The sequence below is a fragment of the Ursus arctos genome, unplaced genomic scaffold (assembly GCF_023065955.2).
Source record: "Ursus arctos isolate Adak ecotype North America unplaced genomic scaffold, UrsArc2.0 scaffold_33, whole genome shotgun sequence".
NCBI lineage: Eukaryota > Metazoa > Chordata > Mammalia > Carnivora > Ursidae > Ursus > Ursus arctos.
In genome coordinates, this window is record NW_026623019.1 from 4,036,203 (window position 1) to 4,063,392 (window position 27,190).

The 27,190-nt window shown below is 42.9% G+C and overlaps 1 long non-coding RNA gene across 1 annotated transcript; it reads right to left on the minus strand.

The window, feature by feature from the left end:
- Window positions 1-650: 650 nt before the first annotated feature.
- Window positions 651-18,029, minus strand: LOC130542369 (uncharacterized). The gene is made up of 3 exons (XR_008956868.1): window positions 17,834-18,029; window positions 2,485-2,638; window positions 651-1,594 (listed from the first exon to the last, which is right to left on the minus strand). It is a non-coding gene; the product is annotated as an uncharacterized LOC130542369 (long non-coding RNA).
- Between the last annotated feature and the right edge of the window lie 9,161 nt (window positions 18,030-27,190).

Sequence of the window (27,190 nt, forward strand, 5' to 3'; positions counted from 1 at the left end):
ATTCCAATCCCTGGTGTGACTGTCTTGGGAGGAGGTCCTTGGGGAGATGATTAAATCAGGAGGGAGAACCCTCGTGAATAGGATTAAGGCTCTTAGGAAAGAAACTCCAGAGATGTACCCTCCTCCTTCTGCCATATGAGGTCACAGGGGAAAATTGGCAGTCTGAGCACGCTGGCATCCTGATTCCAGACTTCAGATCCCATGACTGTGAGAAATAAATATCTGTCGTTACTACGCCCCCATGCACGGTGCTTTGTACAGCGGTCCAAACTGGCTAAGAAACTCCCTAAGCTTTGAATCCCTGCCTTTGTGGGACACCAAGGCCAGTCTTGTGCTTTACCTATATTTAGCGGAAGCCACCTTTTGGGTTATGTTTCGGTCAACCAAAAGATTGAACAAACTGTTAGAACCCGTTCCAACCCAAAGCTGCAAAATAGATGCAGACTCTCAGCTTAGCAGGTCCGTCCTGACCAATGTGTCTTGATCCACCTCATATTCCTTCTATCCTCAACCCCCTGCCCTAAGGAGATAGAAAGCAAGGCATTGTGGGACTGCCTCCTTTGGGGTCTAACTTTTGGAATAAACATTGGCTTTCTGTAATGTTACCTTTTTTTTTTTAAAGATTTATTTATTTATTTATTAGACAGAGAGAGACAGCCAGCGAGAGAGGGAACACAAGCAGGGGGAGTGGGAGAGGAAGAAGCAGGCTCCTAGTGGAGGAGCCTGATGTGGGGCTCGATCCCAGAACGCCGGATCATGCCCTGAGCCGAAGGCAGACGCTTAACGACTGTGCCACCCAGGCACCCCTGTAATGTTACTTTTTAATGGGACTTAACATAGGAGGTGATCTACGGGTTCAGTCTGGTTCAGAGAAGTCTAGGCTATTTGCTAGTGAGATCGGTACTTGTTACACATCGTTAATTAGAATATGCCAAAAGGCTTGAATATGTTGGGTGATATTCAAATACAACTTTGAGTTTGGACTAAATGTTAATATTTATTCCCCTTTAACTCAAATATTGGTGTCAGACTTTAAATTCACCCATGCTCAAAGATCTTCCCCTAAATCAGTAACCAGAAATGGATGCTGGTTTCACCTTAAAATCCAATAATCCATCTCCTCCACGCCTCTGGCTTCACTTAACACCTATGAACAGAGCAATTGTTACAGACTCGGCCTCCACTTGGAAGCACTGATTACTTGTCAGCCATGTTAGGATTCATCAAGCACTCCAATCCCACCATGTTTGAAATTGAACCAGGATCTCACTCCTGGCATAATGTCTGATCGGTTAAGCCAGCCAGAATCCCAACAGAATCCCTGACGTCTTTGTCTCTCGAGATCCAGTCATTCTGGTCTTCTAAGGGTGGTTCAAAGTCAGCCACGTTAAGTCTTTCTCCCCTGACATCACCCAAATCCAAGTTGCCTGTTCTCCTTGAATTCGGCAGGGGACTCCTCACGGACCCACCTGCACCCACGTTTGACTGATGTCATCTATTCTCCACGTGTAGCCGGAATAGTCTTTTCAAAATGTTCATTGAATTTGTCCATCCTCTTCTTAATACATTTTAATGGCTATCCATTGTTCATGGGCTAAAGAGAAAGACCCTTAATGAAACCACAGTGAGTCTGCAGGGTAAGATATCAAACTCCACTTCTTGCATCATTCCCTAACATATATATAAGCATGTGTGTGTGTCTCTCTCTATATATACACACACCCACAAACATACGCATAACAATGTATAATTATAGAACTATAATATACGTTATACATAATGTATAATGTATATAATTATATACATAATGTAAAATTATATAAAATTATATGTATAACGTATAATTATATAACTATATATGATCGTAATTTTATATAATGTATAAATATATTTAATATATTATGTATAATAATCACATATATCGATCCCACAAAGAAGTATTACATGTTATTAATTATGATGCACAGTCTAAAAATTATTAAAACCCATTATTTTCTCCTGGTCAAACTATGCGGTATAAAAACTTGAGATATATTCTGGTTCTTCTGCTCTAAACAGTCACTCAGAGTTGTGCTTCCCCCAGTTTTCGAGACTGAGACTAATTATCTAGTAAACTGGGATTTATGACAAGGCTGTGTCCCTTCAGAGAGGAGTTATTTGCTCCTTTCCGTGATAACTGTGAAGATTATATTTTTATGGAAGTAAAGTTCAGATAACATAGAATTTACTATTTTAAAGTCTATAATTTACTGGAATTTAGTTCAGTCATGATATTGTGCAGCTGTTACCTTTGTGTAGATCGAAAACATTTTTACTGGCCCAAAGGAGATCCCAAACCATTAGGCAGTTACTCCCTTTTCCCTCTCCCCCTCTCCCCCTCCCAAACACAAATCTGCTTTCCGTCTCTATGGATTTGTCCTTTTTAAATATTTCATATAAATGGAAACACATAATATGTGACCTTTGTGTCATGTACTTTCTTACCTTTTATGGCCAAATACTAGTCCATTCTATGGATAGACCACGTTTTGTTTATCCATATCCTGAAAATACTGTATGTAGGATTTCTTGTTTTCACCCCATTCGGCTAAGGCATCAGTCTCTCCTGGGCCATAGGGCATTTGAAAATCACAGCTTCCTAATTAAAAAGAAATTCAGTTACTTAAAGTAAGTTAGTCACTTTCCTCCGTAGAGAGATTAATAGAACCACCGTTCTGCAAACACCCTCCTCACAGTCTTTTCCACACCTCTCCTCACGTCTCTGTACCCTTCTCCACAAAACACTCCTCTTAATCTGTCTGTTGTGTGTCCCTAAAGAGGCTGCACCTGGTAAAACGTGTGATGGCTTGGAACACGTGCTCTTCCTCTGTGTGAAGCGTTACGTGCTGGAAATCTCGTTCTCCGTCTTCTTTCCCCTGTGCGCTCTCCATCTACCTACGCTGCTATATGTACTTCTTTCAGCTTCAGGGTTTTTCCTTGTCGGGGTGTTCCACAGCAAGCACCAGCTAAATTTTTCTCATCAGTGCACCTAATGATACGAAGTAAGTTGTTTCTAATTCCTTTCACAATAAACCAAGCCCTTTTCTGTGTCTCCTTATGGAGGAATTTAAGAGTATCTCTCAGATATATGCCCAGGAATGAGATAACTAGTCACAGGACACACTCTTTATGTCATTGAATGCTCCCCAGAGTCCTTTCCAGAATGCTCTGTGATTTACACTCACACAGAAAGGCTCGAAAGGTTGTTTCCTCCCATCTTGGCCAACACATGTTATTATTACCCACCTTATTAGTCACTTTGATGGATGTGAACCAGATCTCATTGTTTCAACATACGTTTCCTGGCTTACTAGTGGATTGAGCGTCTCTTCACTAAATGGATTTTTAGTGTCTGTCTCTGGAAATTGCCCATCCATACCTTTGTGGAGTTTTAGAAATAGGAACCCCCTAGCTCTATTGTTGCTGTCATCCTGGTAACTAAATTGTAAGAATTTTTGGATATGAGATGCCTGGGTGGCTCAGTTGGTGAAGTGTCTGCTTTCAGCTCAGGTCACGATCCCAGGGTCCTGGGATGGAGGCCCGCATTGGGCTCCCTGCTTAGCGGGGAGTCTGCTTCTCCCTCTCCCTCTGCTCCTCCCCCTGCTTGTGCCCTCTCTCTCTCAAATAAATAAATAAAATCTTTAAAAAAATTATTTTTGGATATGATACCCTGTACGTTGAAGTCTCTTAACACTCTGTGGGTGTTTATTGTTGATTAGAAATGCTTAATTGTCTTTAATGTTTTTGCTGTGTTTATGTTTTCCCTTTCCCTAGGTTAGCTTTATATTCTCTTCTTTCCTCTTTTGATCTTTAATCTATTTGGAGTTCAACTCTGTATCCAACAGCTGAATTAATAAACAAACATGGGAGAAGGAGCAAATCACCCTTACAGAAAAATTCCAATTAGTGAATGCAGACAGAATGAGGGAAATAGAAAATCACCGTTAGACCACCACAGTGATATTGCTGCAGGCAATATCCATGGATGAATGCCAAATATTTATTATTTACTATGATGGTTTTAACATATGTCCACAAATTATTTTTCTCTTTCCAAGAGGTGAAACTTAATTCCCCTTCTGTTGAGTGTGGGCTAGAATTAATGACTCATTTCTAATAAACAGTGAATAGAAGGGGAAAAATAGTGACTCTACAGTGGAGAAACCAGACAGGCACCAAAGGGATAAAGGTTAATGTCACCAGTAATAGGTCATGTGACTGATCTAATATAATGACAGAAGCACATCACCTCTGTGGTATCCTTCCAAAAATCTATACCTCTCCAGATCTTCCCAGAAATCCCATCTTCTCATGGGAAAACACTAGACAAATCCAAACCAAAGGGCATTTTATGAAATACCCACCCTGGGCTCTTTGAAAGCATCAGGACCAACAAGGACAGATTGATCAACTATCTCATTGGAGAAAACCTAAGGAAACACAGTGATTAAACACAATGTGGATTTTTGGGAGACCAGGGGAAAAGCTAGTTAAATTCCAGTCAAGTCTGCAGCTTGACTGATAATAAGGTATCAATGTTAACTTCTTAGTATTGATAAATTTACAAAGATTATGTTAGATAGCATTATGGGAAACTGAGTGAAGACCATAGGGGAACTCTATGCTCTTTGCAAATTTTCTGCCAAACTAAATAAAAAGTAAAATTCATTTTAAAATAAAATAAAAAAAACCCCACAAACACCTTACAAATAGTATAAAAAACAGGAGGGAATAATTTCTTAAGCAATGTGGTGTAGAACGCATTTTTATCACTGACAAATTTGACTACATAATAGTCTCTCCATAAAAACATCAGTGCAAAAACTAAACTATAATTAAAACTAAGAGTTAAAGAGCAAACAGGGGGTCCTACAATGCCACACACAGAAAGGGACCCTGGATGCCCAGCGTCCTGGACACTGGGCACACCCACAGGTAGAGCGGTATTTTCGGTGATCTTGAAACAATTTTACTCCAAAATCTGCTGTAAGTGTACCTCTGTTTTAAGCTGTTCCTGGGTGCTGTGTGGGTGGGGTGCTGGGTGGGGTGTTCCTGGGTGCTGGGTGGGTGGGGTGCAAGTCTCCTAAATGAAAGGACATTCTTCAGGTGACATCCGGTCCCAGCACCTGTCTACTGCTTCCTCGTTAGTCCATTTCTTATAAATCCATATGAAATCCATCTCTTCTGCGCTCTGGTGGCCTCCAACCACATTCTTTAACTCATCTTGGTATTGCTAGTTTCCTCAGTCCATCCGAAGCATTGCTAAACAAACAAGCAAACAAACAGAAACAGCCTTTCGCCCTACAAAGGGCTTGATGAGCTTATTTCCCCGGTCCAAGCACTGCAGAGCTCCCAGCCCCGGAGGAGGCCGGCCTCGATGCCTGTCCCTGGGGTCCAGCCTGGTTTGCAAAGTCGCCAAAGGGACCCACAGTGGGGAGGAAAGAGGCCACGCTTATATCAAACTTGTATGCAATTTTAAAAAATTCTTCTTTTCTCTCTCTCTTTTTTTTTAATTCCTTTAGAAAGGTTCAAAGGATTTTCTAAGGGGACCAGGTCCAAAGGAATTTAAGACTCCCCTGGTTGAGCCCACTCATTACTCCCATTAAAGCTTGTCTGTTAAGTATTACTTCAGACAGTTACAAGTGTAGGTGCCTGAGGGCAAGCGAGGGCACCAGCAGAAGCCCGCGATGCAGCATGAACGTGGGCTTGAGAAACTGGATGCGGATGGGAGGGCGTCTTGCGAATCGGGTGTCAGTGGGTGGATGAGGTCTGAACAGTTAGCAAAGAACTGGAACATGAGAGCATTTTTATACCACGCCCAATATCGTAGACCTTCCCCGTGCACTGGGAGTGTTCCCCAAGGAGTCACCAGAATAGGGGCAGGGCAAAAAGTGCGGTGAAATGCAGGGAGTCCGTGACGACGTACCGTTAAGGAGTGACCCATCTACTTATGCATGTGAGAGGCCACCGTGATGACGGTGCACAGAACGGGTTCTGTTCCCTTCCTCTGTTCCCTTCTTGCTTCTCTACATTTTCCTTCCATCAGTGATTTTCAGATTGAGTCCCGCAGCCACCGGCTCCCTGCAGTTTTCCTCAGGGTTGCGTTGGCCATGGAGGTAATAGAGGGAAGGCTTGAGCAGAACCCCAACGTTTCACCAGTGATTCAATTAGAGGAACTCCCCGTTCATCTCTGGCTGTACTGAGCTTTGCTAAGAGTTGCACCCTAAAAGCACAGGTGGAATCCCCTGCCCAGGCTGGCCCCGTCTCTGCTCTCCTGTTACAGATGTGTGCTGATCCCAAGGGTGAAAGATAACATTTCGGCTGTAGAGAATGTTTTCTAACTCTTCTCTGGAACTGATCTCATTTAGGGATGAGACGAAGGTGCGAACCTGGAAGCAGGAGGTGAGTGAAATGATTCTAGGGTCCTTCCCAACTTTACGAGTCTGTAGCTTAAGTGGTGGCTTCGTGCTGAGTTCCTTTTCTCTCTGCACAAGTGAGTTCTTAATTCTCAGGAATGGAATTCTCCAGGGTGGAAGGTAATGACCTCATTCTTTCAAGGAGCCGGCGCGATTACGTTATTCGTTTGTAACAGAGCTAGGATCCTTTGTTAAAGTTTATGGTCCTTTTGGTTACTTCCACACCCTGGTTGATTTTCCCAGGTAACGTGTAACTGTGAAGAGTGAGCATTAGTTAACTGCAGACTTTATGGTGTGAGGCCCTATGGGATTTGACAAAGGTGTACAGTCACATATCCCCTAGCAAAGGCATGACACTTGACGGTTCCTTTTTCGCAAAACTCCCATCATGCTTTGCTTCTGTCACGGTACCCTCCTGACACCTGCAAGGCTGGACACTAACTGATCTGTGCTCCATCCCTATTGCTTTCCCAGTTTCAGAATGTTGACAGATGGAATCATAGACTAGAGAGCCTTTCGGGCCTGGCCTTTTCACAGAAATGCATTTTAGAGTCGTCCACGTTGTCGCCTGAATCAAGGAGTTCCTTCTGTTAATGAGTCGTGTTCCACTGTATGGCTGTACCACAGTTTGTGAATTCACTCCCCTGTTGAAGGACTTCTGGACTGCTTTCACTTTGTCATGGCTATGGAAGAAGCTGGATTTATAACCCTGGACACCGGTAACCTTTATGAACTCACAAAATGAAAAGAGCAAAGGAATTTATTTATCCCCTAAGCACCCCACTTTCCCAACTGGCCTTCCTGGTCACCAGCAGTCTTTGAAGGAAGGAAGATAAAGGGAAATGTGCCTTGACCCACCTTGCTTTCTTATGCCCAAAGAAAAGAGCCAATGGTCCTGGAAAGCCTGAGAGAGAGAGAGAGAGAGGGAGAGAGAGGAGATGGCAAAAATCGCTCCTTGCTCATGCAATGAAAGCCATAGCAAAATGTGAAGGTTGAATTCTCCTTCATGAAGGGAAGAAAAGTGCTCAGAGGGTAGAGACACACAGAAAATTCAGACTTCGAGGTGATTGAATCAACTGGGCTTTGCTGGGCTTCTCCCTTCTGGAACAACTGCCATAAAAAAAAAAAAGTTCCTCGACTCCTCAAATTGTCACAAGCTGTCCCGCAAGTTAGCTCTGGTTAGATTTTCTTGAGACAAGTGTAGATATAGGGTAATGAGAAATAAAATGTTAAAGAAATAACATAGGTAAAAAAGCAATAATGTAAGACAACAGAGGGTAATTGCATATAGGACCTTGAACTGGGAAAGTAATCTAAGTTCTTAACTCATGTATTCTGGTATAATTTAATAAAAGGATGAGAAGTCTTCAGAAAGTTATAGCGAACTGAGATACTGCAAATTAAATATAAATTGGAAATGTGAGCACGTTTATCCACAGGATATTCCACATTACATGAGTAAATCCTAAGAGTAGATGTTTGATTTTGAAAATTAAAAAGACTGTTTCCTACCTAATGTGGTCACCTGGCCTTCAGAAACACAGGACTGTTCCACGTCCTGGGTGTGGCATCCGCTCGCTGAAATCTTCCTGACCCAAACGAAATTTTCCCCAAATCTCTTCCTCCTCCAGTGTTCCTGGCGGAGGCTGCTGGCCCAGCCTCCCAGTTCCCTGCATCGAATCCCCAGGGCTGCCTTCACCCTCTCCCCTCTGGTGGTCCTGCCTTCTGCGCCTTACACCCATCCCGCCACACTTGGGTCCTTACCACACTTGGCCGAGAGATGTGCGAGCCACGTTTCCATCATGTGTCCATTTAGTTTGAAAGCCTCCTCTGGCTCCCTATTACCTAGACGGTGAAGCCGAGCGTCTCTGCCGTGCAAGGCCCTCCCCACTGCAATCCCAGACACTCCCCAAAAGTACATGCACCCCGCACTCCAGGCAAATCAGTCATCAACGCTCATCAGAAGTTGTTGAGAGTCACTGCAAACCCCTCTCCTTCCTGCGCCCCTTTCTGTGACTGGGCTGACCCGCTGCTTAGAATTGCTTTTCCTGTCTGCCCATGTTCAAACCCTCCACATGCTTTGTGATAAAGGTCATTGCTTTAGACTGCAGGAAGGAAGGCTGAACAGTGTGAATGAAAGCACAGGCACCATCTGGGGTCCCTGCCTACAGAAATTCAGACGGTGCACCTGTCTCCCTCAGTGGCTCTGTGGGATCCTGCCTGCCCTGCAGGACCACGCCACTGTGGGCAAGGCCCTGGGTGAGAAACAAGGGGACACAGAGGACAGGTGCACAGGTGTTTACATGAAACCTTAATCGCGTATAGAGATTGACCACTTGGCCACAGACAATACAGTTAAGGGGCTCATTTAAATTGTTCTGTAATACCAGATCGCATCCTGACAATCTCAAGCAAGAGCACGTTCTGCGCTCCAGGCCCAGCTGCCTTGTTCTCGCCAGTCCCCCTGGTTGCCGGATCTCCTTTCCTTTCCCGTCCTGATTCTCCACGAGGAGCGCGTACCACTTTCTGCACGCGTGCTTCACCCCCGCGCTAGACGGGAGGGCTCGTGAAGAACTGGACGGGCACATGCAGATCAACTTGTCTGAAATAAAGCCTGGACTGAGCCTCAGGTGCTCTGAGACAGTGTCCCAGCAGCTGCGGGCCTGCCATCCTCCCCTCCTTGCGTCCTGTCCAGATGACTCGGCCGCCTTGGACTGGCCGCTCAGCTGCCTCGCTCCATCTGGAATGCAGCCACCGCAGGCGATCCTTCCCCAATCATCAGAGTATCGTCCCCAAGCCGTTTTCACTAACAACGCTTCTGACACCAAATGTATGGGCGTTTTCCACACCAACGATCCAGTCTCTGATTCTCTGACACCAACTGGGTGTTGAACAACTCAGATCACTTCTGACGTGAACTAACCCCAACTTAGGGCAGACCCCACAGTCCCACAAGACCGCCCCCCACTTCGGAAACCAGTCATAAGTCCTGCACCATTCATACTTCTGCTGGACCAGCTACAGACTGGGGATTCCCTGACCTCGGGTTTGATAATTTGCGAGAATGGCTCACAGAACTCAGGAAAGTGCTTTACTTACCATTACCATTTATTAGAAAGGCTACAAGTTCGGAACAGCCAGATGGACGAGAGGCATAGGGCAAGCCCTGTGGAGAGAGACAGGGCACTCCCATGCTCTCTTGGGGCTCACCACCCTCCCAGCACTGCCATGTGCTCACCAACCTAGAAGGTCTCCGAGCCCCTCCAATTAGGAATTTTTAGGGAGGTTTCATTACATAGGCACAACTGATTAATTTGTTGGTCATGGGTGATTAACTCAACCTCTAGCCCCTTTCCCCTCCCTGGAAGTCAGGGCGGGGGGCTGGAAGTTCCAGCCCTCTAACCACATAGGTGGCCCCCTTGGCCGTCAGCCCTCATCTTGGAGCCACCAGCTATGCTACTGGAAAGCAAAAGCTACTGTCATTACTCTGAAGGTTCCAAGGGTCTTCGGAGCTGTGTGCCAGGAAACAGGGACAAAGGCCAAGTGTACGTTCCCCATGTTTTATCGCAGTTGCTCTGCTCAAAGCCTCCCATGGTGCCCCATCTACTCGGAGTAAAAGCCAGAGTTGCCCAGTGGCCGACAAGGTCCAATATGACCCGGGCCCGCTCGGATCTCACCTCCTGTCATCTTCCCCTCCCTTGCTCTTCAGCCACTACGAGCTGCTGCTCCTCACACAGCTGACACACCCCCACCTTAGGGCCTTTGCACCTGCTCTCCTCTCTGCCTGCAGCAAGCTTCCCAGATGTGCAAGCGGCCTCCCTCAGCACCTTGGGATCTCTGCTCAAGCATCCCTTTGTCGAGGGGGCTTCCTTGGCAGGAAACAGCTGCCTTCTCCAGGCACTCCCTCCCCCTCCTCTATGCCTCTCCCTCCTGCTCACCATTTCTGACACCTTGTTATTCATTGCCCGTCTCCCCTCTGCTCCCAGCACTGGAAATCCTGAGAAGACCCCTCTGCTGGGCTCTGGGTCTCCCATCCTCTTGCATTTAGTGGTTCTTCCCCCCATCTTGTCTAGCGAGAGCACCCCCGGCGTGGGCTGGGTGGGTGTCTGTGAGCAGAGGAGGGAGGGAAGGAAGGAGCAGGGCTGTCTGGGCGCAGCCCACGGTCACTAGCTCCCCATGTGCAAGTTGGCCGGTATCCAGTGATGTGTGGTGGGTCTGAGAGAGGACCCCCAGATCTCCTGACTCCCAGTCCCATTCAGTAGATGTGGCCTTCAAAGGCTTTCCTGGATCAATGCTCGTATCCCGACCTTAATATGTTTTATTTATCGGCGGGAAGAGACCGCCGGGGGTGGGACTTCACCATCACCCACCACGCGCAGGTGCCCACAGCCGCAGGCGTTTCTGAGCCAGGAACAACCGACAGTCAGGTGCTGCTGGTGTTACACGAAGAATATAAAGGTGTGAGGGAATTACTCTATATTGATCGCACCGTGGGGAGACACAGCCCACCTCGCTGTTCGAAGGCTCCTGCGTGTTTGCTGTGCCTGAAACACGACTCCGGTTCATTAGTGCCCTGCCGCTGGCTCGATTTGTTCCAACCGGGGAACCGTTCCAGCAGCTCGCCGGCAGGGCTCCCACCTGCTGCAGTTTTAAATAATGAACACTCATATGGTGTTGTCTTCCCGTTTGCTCAAGATTTTATGGTCTTTCTTACAATAAATATAAAGACTCCTAATTTTTTTTATACCTCAAAGCATAAGAATATGTCATTATGGAACAGACAGCAAGATATTGGTATTATTGATCCCAATTTCTATTATTTATGATATTTGCGTTTCAGTGGAGCAGTTTACTAACCGATGTCTATGATACATGAAGCATGTAAACTACTTTTGGCCTCCATCGTTTTTGCTAGCACTTTAATAGAGATGGTTGGAGTTGTGAGCGTCCCATATTTTGCTGTGAACACCCTGCTTTCTCCCCCTTAGATAATCTGATTTCCGACTGTCCAGCACTTTAGAGAATGTCTGTCATCTTCAAATCCATCTACAAGTGGTTACTAATCACTTTCTCCACCAACCAGGATTCTGAACAGCCCCTGGTCAGGGGGCGTCAGAGCCTTCAATCTAGGAGTGATCGATATTTGTTGGGTCAGTGAACAAACCAATAAGTGAATAAACTAAAAAGGGAACTGCTTCACCCGAAAGTGACTTCTGACTTATCCAAGATATATTATTTTCTTTATACTTCAGTGTGTGTGTGACTTGCAATCTGTTCTTCGCTCAATCTGTCTATACGATTATAACTCGTTAATCAAATGTTAAGTTTTCTGAGCCGTTATATGCCATGCACTGAACATGCATTCTCTGAGAAGTACAAACATAACAAGCCCAATAAATTAAGGAGTTATTATTCTCATAAAACCATTCCTTTCTTTTGCTATGCAAATAAAAGCAATCCTGCTTTGGGCCCTGGGTGGCTCAGTCGGTTAAGTGTCTGACTCTTGATTTCAGCTCAGGTCATGATCTCAGGGTTGTGAGATCGAGCCCCACATCAGGGTCCGCACTCAGTGTGGAGTCTGCTTGAGATTCTCTTTCTTTCTGTCCCTCTACTCCTCCCCCCACTTGCGTGCTCTTTCTCTCTCTCTCCAAAATAAATAAATAAGATCTTAAAAAAAAAAGCAATTCTGCTTTCTTCATACTTCATTGGCACATATTAATAAGTTATTTTTGAAACCAGTAACATCTCAGGCCAAGGAGCTAAGAGGAAGCCGATGTGGGTGGACTGGCGAAATGATGTCTCTGATCCTGGGATGGAGGTGCTGTCCTTTGAGAAAAATATCAGAGGCCAAGAAAGTGAAACAAAACAGAAAGGCATGTGGGCATTTCAAAAAAAAAAAAAAAAAAAAAACCAGAGAGAGAGAGGACACTGCTGTAATCTGTGCTTTCGAAGAACTGGTTGCTGCAAACTGTGGAAAAATGTGGATCACTTACTTATCTATTTATTTTAATAAGAAAACAGGCTCAGGGTTTTATCCCAGAAGAGAAGCCTCAGAGAGTGATCTGGGGGGAAGCTTCTGCCCTCTGGCACATCCCCGTAGGCACGGTGTCCTCCGCTCTCCAACAAAGGTGTGCACCAGAGAGACCGTATTTTGAATGGCACTGGAGGGCCGTGGGAGCCAGGAGGGCCCAGTGAAGTGCCAGTCCCAACAGGGGGATGGCCATTCCAGGCACCCCAAGAGCCAGCTGTCTTCCCCCCTGGGGGTGTCTGCCACTTCTGGGCACTGGCTGAGGAACAGGGTTGGGCCAAGGTCAACGTCCACCTTTGGGGACACGAGACACCAGCAAAGCTCTGGCAGTCATGCAGTCTGACAACGGGAGTCTTCCAGGGCATTGGACACAGGGTGGTTTTCCTCAGCAGACATTTGCTGAATTTTGAGTGGAAGGGGACATTGTGATGCCTAAGCTTCTGAAAAGCAGAGGAAGATCTCCTGTAGCCTCAGGGTCTTCAGGAAACAAAGGCCAGCGGCAGGAGGTGCGTGAGATGAGACCTCCACAGGGAGGAGGGCATGGACACTGCGAGTCTACCCTTGCTCCTCGCCTGAGGGTCTCTACTGCACTTGGCAGGAGACCTCTGCTGGGGGCATTTGCATGAGATTAAAGTGACAAATTCGCAGACTTGGGGAGCCCGAAGCACTCAGTGGGTTCTTCACTCAAGACATTTGCAAGATTTTGAAGCTGTTGTCTGTTTGGCTCAAGAGGAAGCTGAAAAAAAGGAAGTGGATCTTCTGCAATGCCCTAGATCCTCTAAAGATTCTCAACTGAAAGGACGAGAGATGAACTGAAGGTAGACTGAATCTCACTGAAATTACCCAAACTGCCACCCAGTTCTGATCGAGTGTAAGAGTGTAACCTGGACTGGCATAAGGCTAAATACCCATCTGAAAAAAAAAAAAGGAAATTTAAAATTTTCCCTGGTACATAAGGGAAGGAGAACTCCGTCCTCCCAACATTGCTGTATCATTTTGTTTAGGAAATTTGAAGTTGTAAGTGTTCTGTCTGCCTCTGTGAGATGTAGATAAATCTGTGTAAAAGCTAAATCAGACTCCTTGCATCCCGGGAATGTCTTTCTTGAAGATCTCGGGGCTATTTCTTTGAAATACAAACACCAAGAACTGTAACACCCCATTTTTCTGTCTTATGGGGTTCAAGTTTAGACCCTTAGCTCCAAAGGGTAACTTTCTATTTATGAAAAAGACGCCACAAGTTCTAATTTTCTTTTTGAGAGATAAAAGACAATTTACAAGAATGCAATGTATTGAGTAATCCTGGCTATAGAAAAGAGTGGGATTCTACTCTCTTTGCAACCTCTTTAGTGGCTTGTCGAATGGTTGTGTAATGCTGTCTAATTTAATGCTTTTTCAATAAGAAAACTGTCATCTTGTTTTTTTTTTTTAAACCTTTGTAGAAATGTTTTCTGGGTTGGCAGCAGGCTTTATTTTTAAGTGTTTTCCCAACATTAGATGTGGGGAATCAGCCCCCACATGTTGTCTGACAGAGAAAAACCCCCTCAATAGTGGGAGACATCATTGGGTCCTCTAAGGATGCCTGATACACTCTCAGAGTGCAGCCATGCAAGGGGGCAAGATGACATAGCCGGTAACCAAGAGAGAAAAGGGACAATAGAAACAGAATCACAGATGACCTAGCTATTAACAGTGGCAGACAAGGGCTTTGAAATAACTGATCGATGTATTTAAGAAATAGACGAAGAAGACCGAAAATGGAGGGTTTTATAAAGGATTAGAATGTATGAAGATCAAATGAGCATTCTAGAACTGAAAAAATACAGTTATCTTAAATTATGATATCGGTGGATGAATGTAAGAGCAGATTGGACAGGACTGTTGCACTTGAAGATAAATCGATAGAAAATATCCAAAATAAACAGGGAAGAAAATAAGCATGGGGAAAATAAAATTATAAGAGACATGTAGAACATGCTCAAAATTTCTAAGGGATGTGTGATTGGAGTCTCAATAGGAGTGAAGACACAGAATAAAGCAGAAGCAAAGTTCACAGCATTTAAAGAAATACTGGCCAAGAATTTTCCAGAACCGATGAAAAATATTAACCCAGAGGTTTTTGGTGAGCCAAAACGAAACAAAACACCAGACCTTGGTCCTTTTCAGTTAAACCATTAAAGATCAGTGACAAAGTGGGACAACTGGCTGGTTCAGTCGGAAGACCATGCAACTCTTGATCTCAGGGTCATGAGTTCAAGCTCCACACTGGGTGTAGAGTTTACTTAAATAAATAGATAAACTTAAAAAAATGACAAAGAGAAATCTTTAAGGCACCTAGAAAAGAGTCAGAACATTGAAATATTCCTTTCATTTCTAATTACTTCATCAAACCATTTAAAGTATAAATACAGATGGAACCACCACAGTAAAGAACTCTCAAGACTCTATTTGATGGTCATATATATATATATATATATATATATACATACTTTTAAAAGACTGTTCCTGATGAGTAAGATTTGTTATTAAATTTGTGAGTTTATTTTACTTCTATGAATATGGTTCTGAAAGCAGGACCTATAACAAAAATAATTCCTTTGAACAAGAAGGTAAAGACATAAAGCAAAGATGCTGTCAGAAGAAAAATCATAAATATCAACCTCCAAGTGGAAATGATCAGCAGAGAAATAAATCGGATGTAAAAGCAGAGGTGGAGGAAGAAGCTGGGACTCCAGACGAATCAGAGAGTTGGAACTAAGAAAGTTATGTTTCTAAATACACTTGCAGGGGGGCGCCTGGGTGGCACAGCGGTTAAGCGTCTGCCTTCGGCTCAGGGCGTGATCCCGGCGTTATGGGATCGAGCCCCACATCAGGCTCCTCCGTTATGAGCCTGCTTCTTCCTCTCCCGCTCCCCCTGCTTGTGTTCCCTATCTCACTGGCTGTCTCTATCTCTGTCGAATGAATAAATAAAATCTTTAAAAAAAAAAAAAATACACTTGCAGGAAAACATGTGCCTTGTGGCACCGCAGGGTGTGCGATGTTTTGTGTATCATGTAGATTTATGCAAATATAAATATCCTGAAGTTCATTGATCTCTTTCCTACGTTACCCAGATGAAACAACACCAAATGTTTCACCTCCCTTTTAGTCCTTTTGTAATTCGGGATTAATATTAAAAAAAAAAAAAAAGCTCAACTGCATTAAAATTGTTTCAGAAAAAAGGGATTTGCTATGAATCAACTAAAATCACTTTTTTGAGTCATAAAAATCCTCGCTAAGTCAGTCCGCTATACATTTTTAAAAATCAATAGGGCCTACCAATTTAGCTTAAAACAATATGAGAACTCAAGCCTTTGTGGTCAAATTCTGACCTTCCTGATAAACACTGACCAAAAGGAATGAAAACCCCCAGCTATTTCTCTTCTATCACAGGAGACAGGAAACCTTGGAACTTTCCCAGGTCTTGCCTACTTTCCCTGATAACTTTGGAATTTCTTTCTGTAAGAAGCTCATTTTCGGTACACTTATCATGATGGGGAAAAAAGCTCATTTTCTCTGATGCTGGCCAATGGGAGAGCTGGCCATGCGGGAACTGGTGAGAATAACACGACGTGCAAATTGAGTGAAGGATTTGATTCTGCCCAGCTAAGCCTGCAGTTTCTAGATTGTGGAAGAGAAACACTGAATTTAGAAGCAATCCACAGAATCAAACATATCTATAATGGATACAAATAGTGTATCTTATTACAGGTGCTCTTTGAACAGTAATCGTAATAATCATCTCATTTGACTATGAAGATGTTACCGTTATGTCCATGGTAACCTGGTACAGTAGACAGAACACAGAATCAAATGGGAATGCGAAACCCAGTCCACTTCCTCCTGGGTATGTTGTCTTTGGGAAGATGTGAACATCCTCCCAGTATTAATTTCTTTTTTTTTTAAAAGATTTTATTTATTTATTCGACAGAGATAGAGACAGCCAGCGAGAGAGGGAACACAAGCAGGGGGAGTGGGAGAGGAAGAAGCAGGCTCCCAGCGGAGGAGCCCGATGTGGGGCTCGATCCCAGAATGCCAGGATCACGCCCTGAGCCGAAGGCAGACGCTTAACCGCTGTGCCACCCAGGCGCCCCCCAAGTATTAATTTCTTGATAAGTAATTAAATGAGTAATACTTGCATCAGAAAGATGCTCTGATAATCGAGAGAGAAATGACGAGAAGTCTTTTAGCACAGCATCTGACACCAATGCCAGTCCCTCGTTCCCCACCTCAATCATACAGATAGACACGCACAGAAAGAGAATCAAGTCACCCGTTGGAGAAACAGAGCATTAAGTAAATGGTCATATTTATCTTGCTAATTGACTAAGGCATCTGAGCAGTGTAGAGGTAAAATTCTCCCTCAACATGTTTTATTCCTAAATTTTGTCATCTTGTCTGAAGACCTACTTGGATTTAGGGCACAGGAAAAAAGGAAAATAGCTAGAAAAAATTAAATGCAGGGTGGTGCTCTCATATTAAAATTTAGGCTTTCCTAATTACTAAATCATTATTCGTTACCATGTATTGACTATTTAATATGTTCCAGTAACTGTGAGTTTAAATGTATACTCATTAGCTCACTTAGTCTCCACTCAATTCTGAGAAACTGTTCATTTCACTTACAAGTGAAGGAACTGAAGCCAAGTGTGAGTAGATAAGTGTGTTAAAGTCAGGTATCTGGGGAGCCTGGTGGCACAGTCAGTTAAGCATCCGACTCTTGGTTTCGACTCAGGTCGTGATCTCAGGGTCATGGGATTGAGCCCCATCTGTGCTCATCAGGGCGTGTAGCTTGAGATTCTCTCTCTTCCTCTGCCTCTGCCCCTCCCTCCACTCTCATGGGTGTGTGCACACATGCTCTTTCTCTCTCCACAAAAATAAATAAAATCTTGAAAATAAAGTCAGGTACCTACTCAATGGTAGAACTAGCATTTAACCCCAATCTTTTGAATTACAAAGCTCAGATCCTTTATTTGTTATAGTGCATCTCTGACAGCCTATGTAAATATACCAATATTTGTTCAGTGGTTTTGTAATAAAAATGTATTGTCAAGGAAACACGAAGGAAGGAAGGAAGGAAGGAAGGGAGGGAGGGAGGAAGGAAGAAAAAAAGGAAAAAGAGGGAGGGAGGGAAGGAGGAAGGAAGGAAAGAAGATGGAAGGAAGAAGGAAGGAAGACTGGTGTGCTCTCTACGGCTTAGAATATTTTTTGGTTTTGATTTAATCATCTCCAATTTATAGACATTTCTTTGAATCTCAAACATATAGTGCAAGCACTTCTACTAAATCTAAGACAAAATCAATATTGTACTTACTGAACAATCAGTCTCGCATGGCAGGTCAAACAAAGCTGGAGTCTCATCATTACTGCCAAGTAAGTGACACCTGTTCCAGTCCCAGGGGAGGGGCCTTTGCTGGAGGATCCTGCCCGCAAGAGCGGCAGTCCCAGGATGTCAGCGCCCTGCTGGGTTGGCACGTCCTGGGGCTGCCAAAAAAGACACGACTCACACAGGCACTGGATGGAACAATGCTTTACTCTCATAAGAAGAGACAGGGCAAGACTGGCTTCAGCAGTGTGAGCATGGTGGGTTTGGCCAGGTGCCATATGACACATACTCACACTGAAGCAGAACACAGAATCGCATGTCAGGTCTGGAACAGAAGATATTCCCAAACAAGGTGACAGATGAGGCAGTACAGGCTACGTGGGCTCCTATCTCCACAGAAGGAAATGTTCCAAGTCTAAGGCCACTCTCTTGAGCAAGAGTTGGCAGATGGCACGATCACCTTTCCCAACAATTACTATTTCATGAAAGTAGAGTGCTATTTTGCTGTTTTTAGGTCTATAATGATTTTTTTCATCTCAAGATAATATGTAGGGTAAACTTTATCAAGCCAAATAATCATTTATGAACAGTTTGGAATATCTGTCATAAGAACACGATGCCAGTCACATCTAAAACTAACAAATTCATGGTAACTCGTGCTGGTAGAAGAATTCAAGAAAAACTAGAATTGATACTATTAATTGGTTGTAGTAAAGATATTATCAAGTCACATGGTTTGATAATATTTTATTTATTTATTTTTAATGAATATTTATTTATTTATTTATTTATTTATTTATTTATTTATTTATCTGAGAGAGAGAGAGACAGAGAGAGAACGCAGAGGCAGAGGGAGATGCAGACTCCCCATTGAGCAGGGAGCCCGACGTGGGCCTCGATCCCAGGACCCTGAGATCATGAGCTGAGCTGAAGGCAGATGTTTAACCTGAGATCATGACCTGGGCTGAAGGCAGGCACTTAACCGACTGAGCCACCCAGGTGCCCCAGTTTGATAATATATTTTGGGGGGGGGTAATATTTTAAATAGCAATAATAAACATGCAAATTTTTATAACTGGTGGAAATAATTGACCTGAAATAATACTGACAAAAGGTAAAACTGCAAGTGGTAAACAGTTTACTGGGTAAAAACTGACAAATCTTAAACCTTTAAGACTTTGGATAATTGTTAACCGATTGATCAAACTAATGACCATATACGTCAAAAGAAAGGTACCATGACAAAAACTAGACTTAGTAAACCAGTATGTGATATTGCACAGGGCAGGACTGATAAAGCTATTACTTCTATAAAATTAAGAGAAAAAAGAACTGAAATTAGTGGACTATAAATAATGACGTAAAAATTTCAAAGTATTTTACCTGTGCTGCAAAGCCTTCGATCAAAGAATTAGTAGGCTCTAGACCATAGTTTTAATGGAAAAGAATCAGTCGAGATCATGACAATCGCACATTTTATTTACAGTGTCCTTAGGATGGAAATGACAAGGTCAAAGCCTGAATTGGATGAAACTGGCAGGACAAGACAGAAAACTAGGCATCTTGTAACAGTGGTTCCCTACCCTTGGCCTTACATTTCAGAGGCTTTTCTCATTCACAGATAAAGTAAACACACTTCAAAGGGACCAGCGCCCTTGACTTTTCTGTGAGGGTATGGAGACCACTTTTGTTCCTACCAAATCCAACACACTTTACAACTTCTTCTCTCTTTAGATGAGTTTCCAACCTTGGCATCTTTTTAAGGATTTTTTTCCCCCATGTTCAACTTGTGACTGTGAATTTTGGCTTCCTTTCCCAACTCCTGTTTTGCAAAAATGTTTGCAGAAGCCTAGACGTATAATGTTGCATTCTGTAACGGTGGTGGCAACTCAGACTTGCTAAAGATCTGGCTATAGGACTGACTTACTGTGCGACTGTAAGAAATTAGTTACGTTTCTCAAGCCTCCATTTCTAAATCCCCAATAAGGAGATAACAACTCTCGATTTATGTGTTCGTGGGGAGGATTAAATAAGACAGTCCTTACAAAATTCTTTACATGTGATTAATATTCAGTAAAGTGAGCATTTGTCTGCCTCCCTATAAGGTGATTATACATCAGATCTTGTTTATTAGTTCTTTCTTTAAATATACCTTCATTCGTGTTTGCACTCCAAATGGTTTACTATGCATACTCAGGTTTCACTCTTTCAACTCACGAATTCCATTGTTAAATGCATGGACTCATATATACAAGCCTTTGGATTGTGAAAACTCTCATTATTTCAATGCGTATTTGATGTGGAGACATGTATGAGTCTTAATAGTAAGGCCAACAGATAAGGAGATGACTTCCATTGAAGAGAGAGTTTATTATACTCACAGGTCCCCACCAGAGGGCCACATGGGAGTCACAAGACTGAGGTGGAGAGGCAGAGGGGATGAGGGGAGAATGTCGACAAGGACCTTTATTGTGGTTTCTGTGGGAGGGGAACAGACGAGGCAGGGTAGGCAGGCTTAGGATTGGCTAGTTTGAGCCATGTGAGTATGGTGTAGGGCAGAAAGGCTGTCCTGAGTTGCCTGGTACCTGGCCTGGCGTGGGGGCCAGTGGGCTGGAGCATGACAGCCCACCACCCAAGGGAAATGGCTGCGTGTGGAGCTAACCAACTGCTCAAGAAGAGTAACTGATTGACCTCTAGTTGGAGCCTCAAAACTGGGTCAAGACAAGATAAAGAAAACTGTACCCCAGTGTGTAGATGAGGAAGAAAAGACTTCTGCCATGGGGAGTATAGCTCATCCCCTTGGAGGCTGGTTCTTAAATCAGGGAACTCAGGAAACCCACCGTAGCTGGAGGCCTGGGGCCATCTCATCATCGTTCCTTAGCTGGGGGAGTGTGTCACCATTGATCGCCACAGAGTCATGTAATAAACTGTCAGATTCCTGGCTCACACCGTGTGCCAGAGAAAGTGCCAGCAATTTGGAGAAGGTAAAATCTAATTTGAGAGGAAAATTTAATTTCCTCCTGGGTCTTGGCATAAACCGGAATGTGTAGAAGAGCGTGGGAGGCGGGAAATGGATTAGCACACCTCTCCGGGAAAGTGTTTTCTGGTGAGGAAAGACCTGTGTGGGTGTGACGACTGTCTTCCCTGAGTGGGTGGCTGCTGGATTTTGTCTAAGGACAGCCTCAATGACAGCAGGCATCAGCCAAAACATCACATTACCAAGTCAACTCTTCATCAAGTTGAAGAAATCCATTCGTGGTAGCACATTCCAAAGAACCTTGCAAGAAACAGCACAGTTCCATCTGAAATTCCAAGCCAGACCTAGGAAACTTAGTGTAAAGAGGAAGGAAATGGAAGACGAAACACTCAAGTTGCATTTTTAGCTTTTTCATCTGGGACCTACTTATCCCTGAGGTACAGCAGGCTGACAAAAAGGCTTAACTTTAATTTCTTCTAAAATTATGAGAAAAAAAATAAATATAATGATAATGAATATATTAAAAATTGGGGCTGAATTAAATTTGTCTTTATACTAATGCAGTCATACGATACAACTTTTAATACTTCATGATGGAGGAAATAGTCCACGATGCAAATATGCCCATTCTGTTGACAATATGCCCATTCTGTTGAGAATAATGGCCCCAAAGATGCCCACGTCCTAATCCCCAGAACCTGAGTCTATGTTACCCCACGTGGGCAAAAAGGACTTTGTACATTAAGGGTTTTGAGATGATCCTGGAGTAGCCAGTGTGATCACCGGGGTCCTCCTAGGACAGAACAGACGTCAGAGAGAGAGGGAGGAGGTGTGACCCCAGAAGCAGGGGTTGGAGCAATGTGCTTCGAAAGTGGAGGATGTGGCCATGAGCCAAGCCATGTGGGCGTCCTCCAGGAGCTGGAAAAGGAAGATGGTAGTTTCTCCCCTGGAGCCTCTTGAAGGAAAGCAGTCTCACCAACCCCTGATCTCACTTCAGAAGACTCTCTTCAGATGTCTGAACTCCAAAACTGTTTCGCACGCTTTAAAGCACAAAGTTTATGCATTTGTTAATAGCCACTGTGAGAAACTAATACACCCGTGAAAGTCTCGCAAAGCAGGCCTGTCACCTCAGGCAGATCTCTGACATACTCGGGCTTTAAGTTCTTCCTCTGTCACGTAAGGGATTGAAGCAAGTCTCATTTGCACACTCAGATGACTTCAAAGGCCAGACAGGTGGCATCAACTGGTGACTCTAGACCCATGTTAGGAGAAGGAAGGGGGTCTGTGGCGTAGTGGTGCTGGCCTAGCCAAACAAAACATACTCACAGAAATGTGTGGGAAAGACTTGCATGGAGTCCCTCTCAAAGTCCTTATAGAATTTTTCTTTTTAAGATTTTATTTATGTATTTGAGAGAGAGAGAGAGAGCACAAGCAGGGGACAGGGGGTGGAGAGTGGGGTAAGGCAGAGGGAGAGGGAAAAGCAGACTCCCCACTAAGCAGGGAGCCCCATGAGGGGCTCGATGGGGGGATCGATGCCAGGACCCCAAGATCGTGCCCTGAGCCGAAGGCAGATGCTTAACCCTCTGAGCCACCCAGGTGCCCCATCCTCACAGACTTCTAAAGGAGACAGGTCAAACTCTTGAAACTATAAATAAACTTGGAAAAATGTCACATCATACTAACTAGTCACATAAACCAGCTCAAGATTTTACAGGTTCATTGTTATCGAGCTATAGAAAATGGGTTCCGAGACCTGGCAGAGAATTTGGCATAAAACGTGGCTTCCTGAAGAGCTTGCTTTGAAAAGAGAAGCATGTCTTTAGATTAAGGTCCCAAATGATCACAAAATCAGAACTTTTCCATGAGCACTTGAAGCCCATCTAGTTTGAGTTGGTAAATAGGAAGGGTTTGCTTACTTGTTTTTACACATGTTTGGAATCAACACATTTATCCCCCTTGAGGGAGGAAAAAGGATTCACTCAGCCCAATTTCCTCTATAATCTCCCTTCCTTCCTGGAATCAAGATTGCATCTAAGTTTTTATGTCTTGATGGGACCAAAATGCTTCCGTCAGGATCTGTGAGCTGTGCCTCCTGCCAGACGAGCAGTCCACACTGCAGACAGATGTCACTGCTGCCTTTCTCATTCGAGTGCAGGACGTTCTGATGAGTAATTCCACGTCTCTTCATACCAGTAAAACCAATAAAAGGCATCATAGTCGCCTAAAGAAGAGCAATCCCCAAAGTCAAAATAATTCTGAAATTGTGTTCTTCACCGTTGTGATAAAAAATTAATAGATTTTTGTTTTAAGGATTTTCCCTCTTTCTTTAGGAAAAAAAAAGAATTGGATCCCAGAGTTAGGAGAGAGTTGATACAAGTGGCTTACTATTTGCAAAATATTTTCCCACGAATTAAATTGTGTTATATGTCTATGTTACATCCATATTCTCCTAACCTATTTGCAGTTAAATTTTAATAATAGGAATAATAGATATTTTAAGCCAATGTGATTTCTCAGATGCCTATAAAAAGCCAATTACTAGTATACATTCATAGACAAAATTAAATAGATATAATGATAAGAAGATATTTTGTTCAGAGAAATAATATAATTAACAAATATCTTCTTAAATTTTAGAATTTCAATTGCACGTTTGTTTTTCATTGATTTGGAAGATTTTTTTTTAAAGTGTTTATTTTAAATCCAGTTAAGTTAATGTATGGTGTTCTATTAGTTTCAGGTGTACAATCTAGTGATTCAAGATTTGGAAATTTTTTTTATTAAGACTTGCACAGCTGGGACTTTTTTTTCAGAATCAGAAAAAATGGAAAAAGGTATTATTAGTGTTTAATATCAGAATATCTTTGGGAAAAATGTAGTTCTGCCTCTACCAAATTTATTTCCATGTCATTAAAAACTCAAAAACTGATGAATGGAAAACCTAAAGAATCTAACATATAAAGTTGGACTTTGACTTAAATATCATTTCTGATCACAGATCCTAGGAGATCAGCTTGCAGAAAATGAGAAATAAACACACAGCAGGTATTACATATCTATAAACCATAAATATGTTGGTATTATAAATCATACAATAGAAGGCATACATTGCTGCAATAATTGATAGATGCAGACTTCTAATCAGTGATCAAGCCGGAGATCCACATTTGAACAGATATTAACCAAGTGTTCTGTCAACCAAAACACAAGGGATCTAGTGGTGAGCAAAAAGATTAGAGCTCCTGTCCCCTTGCGATTATCAACTACTGGGTGAGACAGTTTAGGAAAGCACATTTTCAAAAAACCACAAAATACACAAACTGGTTATTTTAAATCACAAAACGATTCGAAGGTAAGAAACAGCATTTGAGAGAAAATGAGAGAATCACATTTGCATAAGAAAAGGCAATATTGGAGCTCAGCGCTGAATGCCAGTTGGAGCTAGTCAAGCCAGGCTGAGGAAGCACATTGTAGGTAGAAGAAATAAAATCTTCATGCCAAGAGCCAGGCTTGTTCTAGAAATTGGACAAGCCCCACTGTGAATGTGGCAGAGTAAGTGAGGGCATGGGAAGCAGCATAGGTGAGTGGAAACTGGGTTATGGAAATTTATGAGCACAAATCATGAGCATACTCATGTAAGAACACTTCCCAAGGCACGGGGAAGAACCACCCCAAAGTATCAGAAGGGGGGCACCTGGGTGGCTCAGTCTGCTGAGCATCTGACTTTTGGTTTTGGCTCAGATCATGATCTCAGGGTCCTGAGATGGAGTCCTGTGTAAGGCTCCATGCTCAGTGCGGAGTCTGCTTGGAATTCTCTTTCCCTCTCCCTCTGCCCCCCCCCCCCCCCGTTCATGCATTCTCCCTCTCCCTCAAATTAAAAAAAAAAAAAATCCCTGGGACTCACACAGGGCAGAGAAAAATGCTTGGTCTCTCCAGCCAGAATGGGAAACCCTCAATACATGAGAAACTCAGAATAGTACTCAGTCCTAAAAAGTGGGGAACACATTAATGTAAACTACACGTTGGTTGGACCCCATCTAAAAAAGCTTTAAAAAAAGACCCAAAAGGACAAAATTATTTTCAAGTAATTTCACTACATCCCAGAACCAAATTCAGGAACGTTTATAGAAATACTAGAATATTCAGCACCAGAAAAGTAAAAATTACAATGACTGGAATCCATTAGACATTATTAGGCAGGCCAAGAAGCAGGACAACCGAACCACAATGAGAAGGAAAAATAACCATCCATTAAAACTGATCCAGAAATGGAGAAATTAAAGCAATGGTACACAAGGAAATTAAAACAGATATTATAACTATATTCCATATTTTTGAGAAGCTACAGGAAGGGCTGAACATGTGAAGTAGAGGCAAGGAAGGTATAAAAAAGATGCAAATCAAATTTCTAGAGATCAAAATTAAAATAGCTCAGATAAAAAGTACACCGGATGAGATTAACTGCAGATCAGATATAACAGAAAAAAATTAGTGAAATTGAACAAAAAGCAAGAGATATTATCCCAAAGAAACTCACAAATAAAAATTTTAGAAACTTAGAAAAGAAATGAATACCAAGAGAATGAGGAGACAGACCATAGATAGGGAGAAAATATTTGTAAAGGACACATCTTATCAAAGACTCCTATGAAAGTATACAAAGAACACTTAAGACTCAACACTAAAAAAATTGAACAACCTGATTTAAAAATGGGCAAAAAGACTTAGTAGACACACCAACAAAGAAGATAGAAACATGTCACATTAGCATATGCAAAGATGCTCAATATCATACATCATTAGGGAATTATGAATTCAAACAATAAAATACCACAATGTACCCATCACAACGGCCAAAATCCAGAATGACGACACCACCAAATGTCGGTGAGGATACGGAGCTACAGGAACTCTAATTACTCCTGGAAGGCATGCAAAATGGTACAGCCACTTGGGAAGACAGCTTGGCAGTTTCTTGAACAACTAAATATACACTTAACATGCAATCTGTCAATCAGACTTTGTGGTATATACTCAAATGAGTTGAACACTCATACAAAAGCCTACACATGAATATTTGTAGAACTTTTATTCACAATTTCCAAAAATTGGAAGCAACCAACATGTCCTTCCTAAGTGGATGGACCAATGAACTGTGCTAATGCCCATGGAATAGAATATTATTTACTGATAAAAAGAAATGAACTATCCAGCCATGAAAAGGCATGGAAGAACTTTAAATGCATATTCCTAAGTGAAAGAAGACAACCTAAAAGGGCTACATACTGTGTGATTCCAACTCTATGATACTTTGGAAGGAAAAACTATAGAGACAGTAAAAAGATCAATGGTTGTCCGAGGTTTGGGAGGAGAGAGGGATGAGCAGGTGGTGCACAGGGGATTTTGGAGCAGAAATTATTCTGTATGATATTATGACGGTGGATACATGTTGTTTTAGTCAGGGGTCTCCAGAAAAAAAGAACTTGCATGGTGTGTGTGTGTGTGTGTGTGTGTGTGTGTGTGTGTATAGGGGGGAATTGACTCACAATAATGGGGGCTGAGAAGTCCCACAATCTGCTGTCTGCAAGCTGGAGACCCAAGAAAGTTGGGGTAACTCAGTCCCACCCCTAGGACTCGGGAACGAGAAGAACCAGTGAAGTAGATTCTAGTCGGAGGATCAGGAGAAGATGTGATGAGATGTCCCAGCTCGACAGTGAAAAGCAGGGGCAAATTCCTCCTTCCTCTGCCTCTTATTCTATTCAGGCCCTCAAGAGATTAGGTGATGCCCACCCACTTTGGGGAGAGCAATCTATTTCTTGAATCCACCAATTTCAATACTAATTTCATCTGGAACACCCTCACAGATACACCCAGAAATAATGTTTAATCTGGACACTGCATGGCCAGTCAGGTTGACATATAAAGTTAACCATCACAAATAACAAACCCGTGTCAACATGACACTCATATGAATCTCCTTAAACCATACTTAACCTTCAATAAAGACAATAATAAGGTCCTAATCCTATCTGATTCTAATGTGATACAACAATCTTACATTCAACAGAAAATGTACTTAACCCCATCCTCAGAAGAGGAGGTAAAGTCTTTGAGTAATATAACTTAATGTAAAACCAATAATGCTTATGTACTGGGATATAAAATCAATACATCTTAACGTTATGTGATAATGAGAATAAAAAAAACCCATACATAAACACACACAAATTCATAACATAAAAGGAGTAAATACTCTAGACAATTATCGTCCTCATTTCTGTAACTGGTCCTGTGATTATAGCTGGTATTTGTACCTTCTTCCCCTACCCATTTTATATTCCCTTTATCTTGAGCAGGCGCCTCAGCAG